Below are 12,945 nucleotides of genomic sequence, written 5' to 3' on the forward strand. Positions count from 1 at the left end.
GATTCTTTGTGTAATTTGTACAGAAATAAAATAAGTAGAGGAGATTACATCCTTGCCTGGCGTCTAAATTACAATGTATTAAATTTGTTAATTTGGAGTTGCAATATAAGTTGCAATAAATGGACTCGCTCTTCCATTATGAACCGAAATTTATTTCTATTATCTCGGTCGATAGCATTTTAAACACCAATCCTTTCCCTTTTTTCAAATATCAGTTGCAATATAAAGAGTAAGACATCTGTTTCTGAGCGTCCAGTCCTCAATTCAGACTGTTCTTCGTATATTAATTTCAGATTCGTTGGTTCTTCTACAGTTATATAAAAGCGGGCAATTTTTATAATCACGGTACCTGAAGACAAACAACAGCGATGAGTAATTATGTCAGGTCTTAGTGTAGACCACGATGAACGCGAAGCTGTCGACATATTTACAACGTGCCAACAACCACATTCCCTTAATGGATGCGTTCAAACAGCGTCGGACATCAGACGTGACAGTTGTTTTATTCAACTTATGCCTTATAAAATTGCACGTGATTATTCGTGTAATGAAGAGCTTTTAATTCAATTATTTTTTACTTTATCTTAGTCGAGTACTTATTTCTAATTTTATAGCTGACTGTTACTCGTAAAAAATCTTGGTTCGATTATCTGATAACTCTACAATATTTATTATTAAAAGTTGGTAATAGGATCATCTTTTACAAAATAAATTGGTCTATATTATAATTCATTCTACCACTGCTCCATTTTGAGATATACACACACATACAGGATGTCTCATCTAACTCTGAGACCTCAAATATTTTCGAAATAATAAAACAAGATGTATGTACCCATGTCAAGGGCTCACACAATGGGAGGGTATGCACAAAATAATATAATCCTAAAAAGATATTCATTCCTTCTTTCTCTTTTTATTTCTTTGTTATGAACACGGAAGGTAGTGGCGATCACAAACAGCCTCTGCTGTCTAACTTACTGCGACCGATGCTCCCAACTCCCTGTCTTCACTTTGTGTGTAGCGGGTAGTATTTATATTGCGTCATGAATTTGTGATGTTTTGTAATGCCTGCAGTAGCTAATAAAGCGTCGTAAAATAACCAATTAATATATATATATATATATATATATATATATATATATATATATATATATATATATATATATATATATATATATATATATATATATATATATATAATGCGCTGAGAAGAAACTGGCTACTCAAGGATGCACTGGAAGGAATGGTGAAAGGGAAGAGAGTTCGGGGCAGAAGAAGATATCAGCTGAAGGATGAAATTAAGATATGTGGATCATACGCGGGGACTAAGAAGAAGGCAGAAAATAGGAAAGATTGGAGAATGCTAGGTTTGTAGTAGAAGACCTGCCCTTGAGCAGAAAACTATGAATGAATGCATAAAATATGAAGAATACTGAAATGTAAAAATTTGAAAAACGTGCTATCACACCTTACAATGTGACGGTAGTGTCCATTGTGACTTATGCTAGTGAATACTGAACATTAAATCGAACACAAAGAAGAAAAATCGTATAAGCAAAGATTAAGTTGATGGAATACATTATACACAATAAAGTTCAAGTATATGCATAAAACAAAATATTCAAGTCAGAGGAGAGGAAAGAAAAACAGAAACAATACTGATATTCTTACATTTTAGGAATGCTAACAGGGACAATCTATATAATAATACAGTTAGTTATAAGGCCAGAGAATATCGGTATGTCGCCGGCCTGATTGGCGCAGTCGGTAGAGTGCTGGCCTTCTGTGCCCAAGGTTGCGGGTTCGATCCCGGCCCAGGTCGATTGCATTTAGTGTGCTTATATGCGACAGGTTCATATGAGTATATTTATTGGTATGTAACTCCTGCGGGACAAAATTTCGGCACCGGCGACGTTGATATAACCTCAGCAGTTGCGAGCGTTGTTAAATAAAATATAATGCCAATGTCCTTTGATTACAAATTTCAAATGATATATCGTCTGTTGGTATGTTTCCAACTTCAAAACAAATTGCATGCAGCGGCGCAATCGTTTATGAATTGATGGAGAAACATCACGGGAATAGGAAAAAGTAGACAGCCATTGATTCTGGTATTAATTGGGGCGTTCCCAAGAACAAGACATAACTACAAAATCTGAATTTGAGATACAGAGCATCAACATTTTAGATCTGGTACTACAGGATTGCGCAGAACGGCATTCAAATGTTTCTAGAGTGCGCTGTGTTTGCTGGAGGTAAATAATATTTTGTCAGGAGAGATGTGTTATTAAGGATTCAATATATGCGGAAATGAAAAAAACGATGTAACGTCGTTAAGTTGCCATTCCAGCGAACGTCTCAATTCTAAAAGGCATTATAAGTAAAAGATTATTACAAACAACTGAAAAGTCGCTCCAAAACATATTATTACGATTATTATTATTATTATTATTATTATTATTATTATTATTATATTGTGGTAATTGGAGAGATGAAGCCGAGGATTAGCAATAAGATTATCTGATATTCGCATTACAGTTCGGGAAAACCTCGGAAAAACCCCAATCAGGTAATCAGCCCAAACGGGAATCGAATCCAGGCCCGAGATTAGCTCCGAGTCAGTAGGCAATTGCGCCTACTATTCGAGCTACGCCTCGTTGCAAAATTCAACTTTAACATACTCTTTCTAAATGTGTGTTAAAGAAATAGAGATGTACCAACTAATATGATGTATTGTGGAAAATCGTACTTTGTAATTGGTGCTTTAGTCAAAAGACATGGAAAGGCAATAAAGTTTTAGTAAACGGAAGAAAAAACTACTCAAAAACATGCACAGTTACAGTAAGTTAACAATGTTTTACATACGGAAAGTTACGGAAGAAGAATCACATAATATGGCTGACAAAAAAATTCAGAATACAAGTAGGCCTATGAGGTATAAAACTACAATTCCACTGATGATTTCATATGCTGCAGAAACCACATCCTAACATGAGAACATAAAGAGCAAGACCTGGTAGGATACCAAACAAAGAGATACACAGCGTTCGCCAGGAAACAGGTTTCGTTCATGTAAATGTCGTCGACCTTTGATTGTTATAAATCAAACGTAGTTGCTGAGGAAACAGTATGCACATTTTCCCTGGGTCTGGCGTGGGAACGTTTTGTATTAAGTAGTATGGACAGATAACACAGGCTCAACGGGCGGCAAAGTTTGAGCATTATTATACACATTCAGCACAGTTCAGTTTAGTTCGTGGTAATGCATTACATAAGAGAACAGTTAATCTTCATTATGAAGAAATCGTACAAAAAATGTAGTGCTATATTTCCAACAGTCGACAGTTTCAGCACTTAAGGTAAGCCAATAAATTACATAATTACGTAATGTCAGGAGATTTTATTCCCGAAAGTTGAAGCGCTGAATCACCGCTAATCGGGTTGTCTCTTCCCCGTGTCACTTTTCGAATGGCGCCGTACTAAGCGAAGCCTGCTTCCAGGAGTAGGCTACACCCGTTATAAGCATATACGAGCACGTAACTTAGTTGAAAATATTTCCAGATAAAGTCGATGATTTTGCTGGACTCTGCAGGCCCGGCAATGTGAAGAAATCAATTCCTGAAGTGTGGATATCTGGAAGATGATAGGATGATAAGTGTGGATTATAGCTATCGGAGTTGAATTTTTAACATGACAAGAAATTCCAGATAAATTTTGCCTCGTTAAAGCCGTCTCTTTCAGACACAGGATTCTTTTACGTGACGAAAATCTATGGCGCAGACCTCCAGGCCCAGAAAGCAGTCATGCTGAGGATTTCTATCACTATTAAAATTCCACTGTCATACATTGGGTTCGAACTCGTGAAACTAGTAATGGAAAACATGGTAATCACTCCACTACAGAAGAGATTGGTTATGTAAAATGAAAAATATTAAATGGTCAAAACAGTAACATACTAAATTAAACAAGCACACGTCAATAGAAAGCAAGAGACTAACAGAAATAGGCAGCTGTAAATGTTTATCCATTTGGTAAATGCAAACTGGTAGAACATACAAAATGTGATTAAAAGCAAGGTGTATTGACTTAGAGAAAAGGCCAATATCCTAGTAAGAGTATACGAAAGAAAATCCTAGTTTTATAAATGGGAAAGCAACAGGCAAAATTTATCCCAAACTTCCCGCCAATGTCAAGAATTCACCTCTGCTGGCCATCACCAAGGCTACCATCCTGCCATCGGAGTAATTAATTTCGCCTCACAAGTTCCCCCACCTCATAAATGGAATTCTTTACATCGCCACGCTAACAGGGGGCATGAACATTGGAAGAATTCCAATAAACTAGAAGTTAGTAAGCAACCGACTAATAACTTGGAGTCAATGTGGATATATACTTAGTCTTACGCATCACGAAAGCTGAAGAGAATAAATAATACAATATTATGATGCTTCTGATGCCCTAATCATACAATTTTAAACACGTTTCTCCGTTGAAGGAGCTGAAATTTTTAAACGGGAAATACTAGCATATCTTGAAAGTCGCAAAGAAAAATATTTCTTTAATCTACTGGTTCTTAATCTGATGTGAGAGGTTTTGAACTCGAGATCCATGAAATCATTAAATTGGAATCAAAAATTTAAATTTATAAGGAGTCAATTAAAAAAATTAGATTAATCTACTACAGCTTTAAAATCTGAGGTTACATTTCAACATATGGTTTAAGCCTTCAAAAATTGTATATGGTTAGGTGGTTATCAGAGCCTTCAGATAATAGTCCACATGGAGATTAGATCTGGTAATGTCCAATTCAACTTCGAAGGTGTAGCTAAGGAGGAATTCCACACTCCCGACAGCAGGATGACAATGAAAACGAAGAATAGCGGTAGAATTGAATTTCGTTATTGGTTAGAAACGATCTGAAATTTTTTCCTACAAGGGCCCTATCTCTCATTTAAAGATACTGTAAATCAATGACATATGATACGTAACTGTTACCTTTATTTTTCTTCCAGAGCAAACCATCGCAAGGATTTTATCGCTCTGAAGCGATCCATTACCCTCGGCCGGGATTCAATCCGCGAACCTCAGATCTAATGGTAAATAGGCAACTCAACCTGCCGTTTCTATTAGTTAAATTAATACCGCTAGTGTAATCATCAGGCTTAGAATACGAGACAACTTAAGAATGAAATGAGGTTATAGTGCAACGGAGTACAGTTGGAGTGAGGTGGCGCGTTGAGTTTTGTTTACCTGTGCGTTAGTGTAAACCCGATTCGTGATCAGAGGTACAGTATTCTTCGTCTCTCCCTACGAAACGAACTCAGGCCATCACAGTGCATTTTCAATTCATAGTGAACAGTTTTTTTTCGAATTAGTGCAAGTATATAGGCCTACATGGTTGTTCACTGTAACGCTAACGCCTTCAACGTCGCCAAGGGAATGGAAACTTGTGAAGTATGTATCCTATTTCATTTTCCACCGTCATTAGATCGTACTGTTAACAGTAGAATATAACGCAGCACATTGACGTCGTTGTTTATATTCACAGTATGTCTGTCTACTATGTTTAAGTAACTCTACTTATAGTCAAGTTGTGCGTACATTAGTTGCTAAAGTGTCCCGGATCCTACGTCTGGTAAACATATCCGCATGAACTGACTCGTAGATATAAACAGAGTTCCTATGCACACTGGTCCCAGGTAGTAATGTTCCGTCGGCTTAATGATGGTATTGTGGAATGCCTGTCCCGAGGAAGCTAAACAGTAAGGGTTGGAGTGGGACCGGTCTGCGTAGGGAAGCGTGCACGACCGCACGCTGCCTGACAATAGATTTTGTTAGGTAGAGGTCGGAGTGGGTCCGGTCTGCATAGAAACTCTCTGTAGACAGATGACATGCCAAAAGCAATTTTTCGGCATTGTAACATTCTTTATACCTCACATAATGAGAAGTTAATAAAATGAGTGTCACGATTGTGATACATATGGCTACCTTTTCATTAGGGCCTATAGGTTTTATGAGTTTTCTAACAGTTCAGTTTCTTTACCATGCTACGAATGATGCTGCTTACAAATTATTTTCTTTAATTTATTGATCGCAAATGAAATCATTTAATATGCAACTCAATAAGACGAACTTTCGTTCTCTATATTATACATAAAAGGAACTGAAAAAAAGAGAATGAGTGAGTGAGTGAGTATATATATATATATATATATATATATATATATATATATATATATATATATATATATATATATATAGCCTACAGTGAAGTTAAATAACCAAGTAAAAAGAAAGATGCTCCTTTTTCTATTAAAAGCTTCCTTTGTCATCGCTATCCTCCTTTTGTTTTCCCGACAGAAGCTCATATTACTTATAGTACACTCCCAATATCTGAAGCTATCCACTTGTTCCACTGCCTCATTTAGAACTCGCAAGTTTACCTTCTTTAGTTTTCTTCCGATAACCATAGTCTTCGTATTGTTTGCATTTACCTTTATCCCACAGTGCTCACATCTGTAAACGAATGATAAAACGAAATATTTTTCGGCCACGTAAACGGTAGAACGACTCTTAAAATGAGAACAGAAAGATAATAAGGTATTTCTTGATTTATAAATGAAGAAGAAAAAGCAAATTGAAAAAAAAAATCCTTAAACATAAAGAGGATTCGGTACGAAAATAAATGGTTCTCTCTCGTGAAACTAATGTTGTGGAAAGATAAATGAGAAAAGGCTTGGATATTGAAGTTTTGAAGGGATTTAAGCCAATCTATGCAAGATTTTCCTTTTTGCCTCTGTGCTGTCTGTTTACACTCCATGGATGAAACGCACAATTTTATGCCTCCCTAAAAGAGAGCCTAATCCGTAGGCTCAGACGCTTAACCATTCAAGATATTTTCAATTTTTCAACGTTACACCGCTTTAAAATGTACCAAATAACATGATAAGTTAGTCAATGTTTATGGACAGTTACAGAACTATTTCCATCATGTCATTTTTTGCGGGCGCACAGTTAGACGAATAGCTAAAGAAGTGATGGGCAGCACTCGCTGAAATGGGTATCGGATAAGGAGTGTATCGGTATATGCTCCGTAGTGCAGAAGGGAGAGGGAGAGGGAGAAAGCAGCCATAGTTGTGCGGACGATCAGTAGCTGTAGAAGAGGACGCTATTTGCTGCACCGTTAAACATTGTCATGTCGTAGCTCCTATGATAGTCAATCAATTGCGATGTAATTTTTAGGATTCACAGATAAATATCTAAGGAAAGCATAGAAAACATTTCGAGATCAAAACCTTTTTTTGGAAAGTGACAAAAAATACTAACTTCGAAGTGACCTGTTCAAAATAGCATTGACACCCTCAAAAGTTGGTAAGCAGCAAACTTTTTTACTTTTCACATTAGATGGGAGGTCAAAGCGAGAGAAATGTTTAGAAGAATGAAAATTAGTTTTAAAAATGGTTACTATTCAAAATCTTTACTAGTTTCCGGTTACGGCTATTAAACAAAGGAGTACGCTATTTTCGTCTGGAGGACTTTCGTATGCAGAGAGACTAAACTTTTGTCTGTTAGAACTGCGGATTCTCACAGAAATCATCGCGGTGATTTCAAATTCGTTTTCGAAATGTTTCCATTATATTACATAAATAACATTTATGCTGATTAAACACTAGTATGACATAGTTCGAAATTCAGAAAAATTTACTATTATTATTTATTATTGGTATTACTGTCACATAATTATTACTGTTATTATTATTATTATTATTATTATTATTATTATTATTATTATGTAGACTGAAGCTGTCTTGTTTCATTTTCCTGCCCTTGCACAAGAGCCATTCCACTTTTTTAATTTTCGAGCACTTTTAACTCTAAAATAAATTTGATTTGTGTATAATTTTTTATAGAAATTTAATTTCGGTAGATACTAAGTTACGAAATTTTCAAAAAACCGTTTGTATCAATTCCTCGGATCTATCTCCGGTTCTAACTGTTTACATTATTTAGTCTTGGACTCAGATGAAAAGTAAAAATGGCAGTGAAATAATGATATATTCTACATATCAGGATTTGTGACTTGTCCACTTCTTTCACTGGACCCCTCAATAATCAGAAGAGACCTATATTTTTAGGTTATTGACATAAATTAACATGCTGAGTATTTACAGGCGTGGACAAATTATTAGCAAAATTGAAGAATTTTATTATATAATTTTACAAAATATGATTCTTCAATTTAGACTACAGTTGACATTTTTGTGTATTTCCAAATTATTAGCAAAATTGAAGATTTGTATTGTATATTTTTCAAAATTTAACTCCTCAATTTGGATTACATTTGATATTTTTGCATATTTACAAATTATTAGCAAAACTGAAGATTTTTATTGTATATTTTTACAAAATTCGATTCTTCAATTTGGACTACAGGTGACATTTCGGATATTTCCAAATTATTAGCAAAACTGAAGATTTTTGTTCTATATTTTTACAAAATTTGACTCTTCAACGCAATTGACATTTTTGCTAATTTACAACTTATTAGCAAAATTGAAGATTTTTATTGTATATTTTTACAAAACGTGACTCTTCAATTTAAACTACAGTTGACATTTTTGCATATTTCTGTCTACTGTAATTATGTAAATATCCAAAATTGTCAACTGTAGTCTAAATTGAAAAGTCAAATTCTGTAAACAAAATATCATAAAAATCGTCAATTTTGTTAATAATTTGTCCACGTCTGTATTAATTATATAAAATTTTCTTATTTTAATGCATATGTGAACATTCTGTGTATCTTTAAACTATTATTGATGACGTAATTTCTGGTACGAACGAAATCCTACCACTATAGATTACCTGGCATTCACCTTACGGTTGGGGAAAACCTCGGAAAAAACCCAACTAGGCAATCAGCCCAAGCGGGGATCGAACCTGCGCCCGAACGAAACTTCAGACCGGCAGACAAGCGCCTTAACCGACCAAGCCACGCCAGTGGCTCCCGGTGTATTCAAGTGGAATTTTGATAGACAAAATCGGTGCTTGGTAGTAGTCTTCGCGGTTTTTCCTACCGGCATTTCACCATTGTTCCATTAATCACAATCATCCAGTACTATGTAGATCGTCTCTCATGCGGCACCGAGGGCAAAGCTACGGCGATATATAAGGTGCGTCACTTCTACAGGAAAACGCCTGGGTGATTGACAAAGTCAAGAACTCCCTTCTCCATTGGATAAGAAATACAATTTTTGTTACTTCGATTACATGAGTAAGTACCAAACAATTTAAGTGCAAACTCTTGCAGTGCCGAATATATATATTGTGATTACCTGGTATATATATTCGGCACTGCATTATATATGGTGTGTGTAAGATCCTGCGAATCGCCTCATGAATTTCCAGGAAGAGACTGGAGATCGGGCACTGTGCCAGAGCTGTGATCTCAATGTCAACGTTCACAAATGTTGGCTTAAAGTTTTAAGAATCCGTAAAATTATTAAGCCTACTGTTCGTCATTACATGTGGGACATGATGCCAAAATGACATCAACCCATCAACATTCGAGTTCCCAGAACACAGAGTGGTGTATCTGGCACGTGTGTTCAAAGAAGACTTGGTCTCATAACGAAAACAAAGTAAAGGAAGATAGTCTTTCATTTAACTATCGTTTCAAACTATGGAGTTTATTCAAAGTCGATGAACTGAGAATACGGTATTACTGAGCAATGGTATAACGAGAACAACGAGGGAAATTTACAGGGGTACGCGGTGGCGTCGCGGTTAAGGCGTAATGCCGCAAGCCGGAAGGTCGCAGGTTCGATTCCCGATGGGGTCATAGATTTTTCAACTGATGTAATCCTTCCAGTCGCACGATGGTCCTGGGGTCTACTCAGCCTTTAACAGAAATTAGTAGCTACCAGGGACATTTCGTTGGGGGTAAAGGTGGTGAGCACGTAGGATTGACATCTCTACTGCCAATGTCAATTGTCTGTAAAGATGGAACACTTAATCTCTAGCCACCCTCTGGGCCGATTTGGACTGTCATGGGGTTGACTTTTCCAGAGAAATTTAGATATTTTAAAGAAAACTTACAACACAGACGCTCTATTGATCACAAATCTCAGGGATTCCAAGTTCGGTTACTTTTCCCAGCACGCTGCCAAGTGATTTTTCTCATTCCCATTAATTTGCTATGCAGACTTTCCGTGCCGAATAATCGATTTCAAATCCCGGTATATGCAGGTAACATTTGTGGCATTGAGGAAAGTTTGAGTGTGCTCCAGTTTTTCCTTACTATTAATTTCTACAATTAATAACCATATCCAAAGCCGATGAAAAAAGCATACCGGTAGTGAAATTGCTGCATTGTACAGTATTCTCTTAAGATTAATTTCATACGATTCATAAGAAAAGTGCCATGGCGAAAGTAAGTTAAAGGAGATAAGGAAAAGAATAAAAAGAGAATGATGCTGATGATGATTACGACACATCACATCATGAAGGTACGTATGGTCACGAAGATATTCTAACGACAGACAGTGACACAGTATCTAATTAAACTTAACTAATGTAAATTAAATATAGGCATACTTAGTAAAGGCTCATACAGCACACATCGCTTTGTCGGTTTGATCATATAAATCACTATCGATTCAAATCTATACTTACTCAATGACTGACACTTGACAATCATTGTAAATATATACTGTCTACAGCTTCTTGATTCAAAGCATGACGAGTAAAAAATTCAAAAGTTGGAAAATTCTCTGCAAACCTTTGTGCTTGAACGGCAATTAGTGAGGACATGGGAAACACAAACACTGGCTCTTGTATAGTATATCAAGAAACATCCAAATCATACGATGACCGCCAGAAATAATACTAGTCTCAACAGGAAACTCCCTTTCAAATAATTTGAGTCCAATTGATTTGTATTTCTTCTGTGTTATCTTAAGTTACTTATTCTTATATCAGGCCCAGATCTTAGCCAGCGTACATACGTGAGGCGCGTCATAGTAACTTAAGCCTGGTTCACAATAAACCGGGAACGGAAACGACGAGAACGAGAACGGAAAGAATGTTAAAATAAATGTATTTAAATGTGAGCGTTCACAATTAACTATTGTGAACCAGCCTTTAGTCGTGACACAGCTACGGTCAGTAAAATGCCGTTAAAGGTAAGATTATAAAATAGGCATTCGTATTTCTTATATTAAGAAAGTAAAAGAAGTGAATTAAATAATTAACTAGTAACCAGAAAGAAAGAAGAAATAAACAGCTAGATTGGGTAAAGTGCACTAAATGCAAACGATGGTATTGTTAGTTTGAGATCGGTCTTTTTTATGAAATTGGATATGCCTACTGTTTTCGGAAAAACTCATTTATAGGATTAAATAATCAGATTTAAGGGGTTAAGTTGTTAAAATTTATAACAATATCTACGTTTTAAAAATTTCAAAATCGTTAGGCCCATTTCCAAGGTAAAATTTATAAATATAAAAGAACTGACTGCTCCTTCAATAGTACAATTGTACATTCTATTTCATAAACGCAAAAAAAAAAAAAAAAAAAAAAAAAAAAAAAAAAAAAAAAAAAAAAAAAAAAAAAAAGCTCCTCAATTCCTGAAAAGTTTGCGACCAATATAAAGAAAACTGAAAACTCTTTCTTTCTACTGTCAGTATTAGTTTCGTTTGTGACATTTCCTAAATGCGTAAAACGCCGAATCTTCACATCGTAGTTTTGGATAGTTATTACAGTTACTTTCATTGTCCGTGTGGCCTCGACGAACAAGACTTTGAGTAGACATACATTGACAAAAACAATTTCAACAAAGAAGTACGATTTACCACTGTTTGCCTTTGTTTTTGTTTCTTAATCAGAAATCACAATTTTGACGGCAGCTTTTAAAGAATTAATTTTCATGACTGTGTCAATATGACAGTCTGGATGTCGGTTTTTCAACGTCCTTCTTTCAATTACAGAACTAATTTTAATTAAGGTTAATGTTTCTTTTAATAGAAAATTGGAAAATCTTATCCTCAAAAATTTCTTTACAAACAGAGCAAATGGTATATCTGGATTACCGGTAGTTACACATTAATAATCCATAGAAAGTCATTAAATTTCAATCTGAGTTAAAAAATCTCTTCGGTTTGTTTGCTGCAGTTTCTGATTTCTTCTGTTACTCACAACTGGAACAGCATGCTTCATTTAGGCTAGGTGAAATGTACCTTGATCCATATATTTATGATACAACCAAGTAACTAGTGCGGTTTTCAAAGTTTAGACCATCCTCATTAATCTTACTTGCAATAAGAAATTTGTCACTTTTTTGACGAATTTACAATTTACAACAAACCTGTAACATGTACAGATGATTTATTACAGAATAAATATACGTACTTCACGTAGGTCTAGTTCCCGTTGCTGTAACACGATATTACGCCACGAAGCACATGCTATCGATTGTACTGTCACACAAAGCTTGACACTGACTGACTCGATTCTCCACTAAACAGTCTTTTATAGCATAAGGCCAAACTTCTTGAGACTTAGATGTTATATTGCTCATTGACGTTCACTCAAAATCTCTGGAACTGTCCGAAAGCGCATGACAGCCATCAAAGCCAGGCAATCTCCTGGTGTTAGGCCATTGTAGAGGTGGGATATATTCTTGGGGAAAGGAGGACAAAATCGCATTCTTCCTCCTGAGGTACTTATTTTCAGTCGGCGCTACTGACTGATAATCTAGTCCAGTGGTCGTCAGCACTCGCTGAAATGGGTAACGGGCAATATGCACTGTCGTGCAGAAGGGAGAGGGAGGAAGCAAACCCGCCAGCAGCCACGGATGCAAGCCAGTGCAATGTCTTATCCGCGGGTAAAAGACGCTAGCCCGAGGGTGCACTGTGTTGATGACTGCTGATCTAGTCAGATGAG

The 12,945-nt window shown here is 36.0% G+C and overlaps 1 protein-coding gene across 5 annotated transcripts in view; it reads right to left on the minus strand.

The window, feature by feature from the left end:
* Nucleotides 1–12,945, minus strand: part of LOC138706060 (spermatogenesis-associated protein 20) — a 141,336-nt gene that overhangs the window by 67,366 nt on the left and 61,025 nt on the right. The gene's annotated exons all lie outside the window — the stretch shown is intronic.

Source organism: Periplaneta americana, chromosome 9 (assembly GCF_040183065.1).
Source record: "Periplaneta americana isolate PAMFEO1 chromosome 9, P.americana_PAMFEO1_priV1, whole genome shotgun sequence".
Lineage (NCBI taxonomy): Eukaryota > Metazoa > Arthropoda > Insecta > Blattodea > Blattidae > Periplaneta > Periplaneta americana.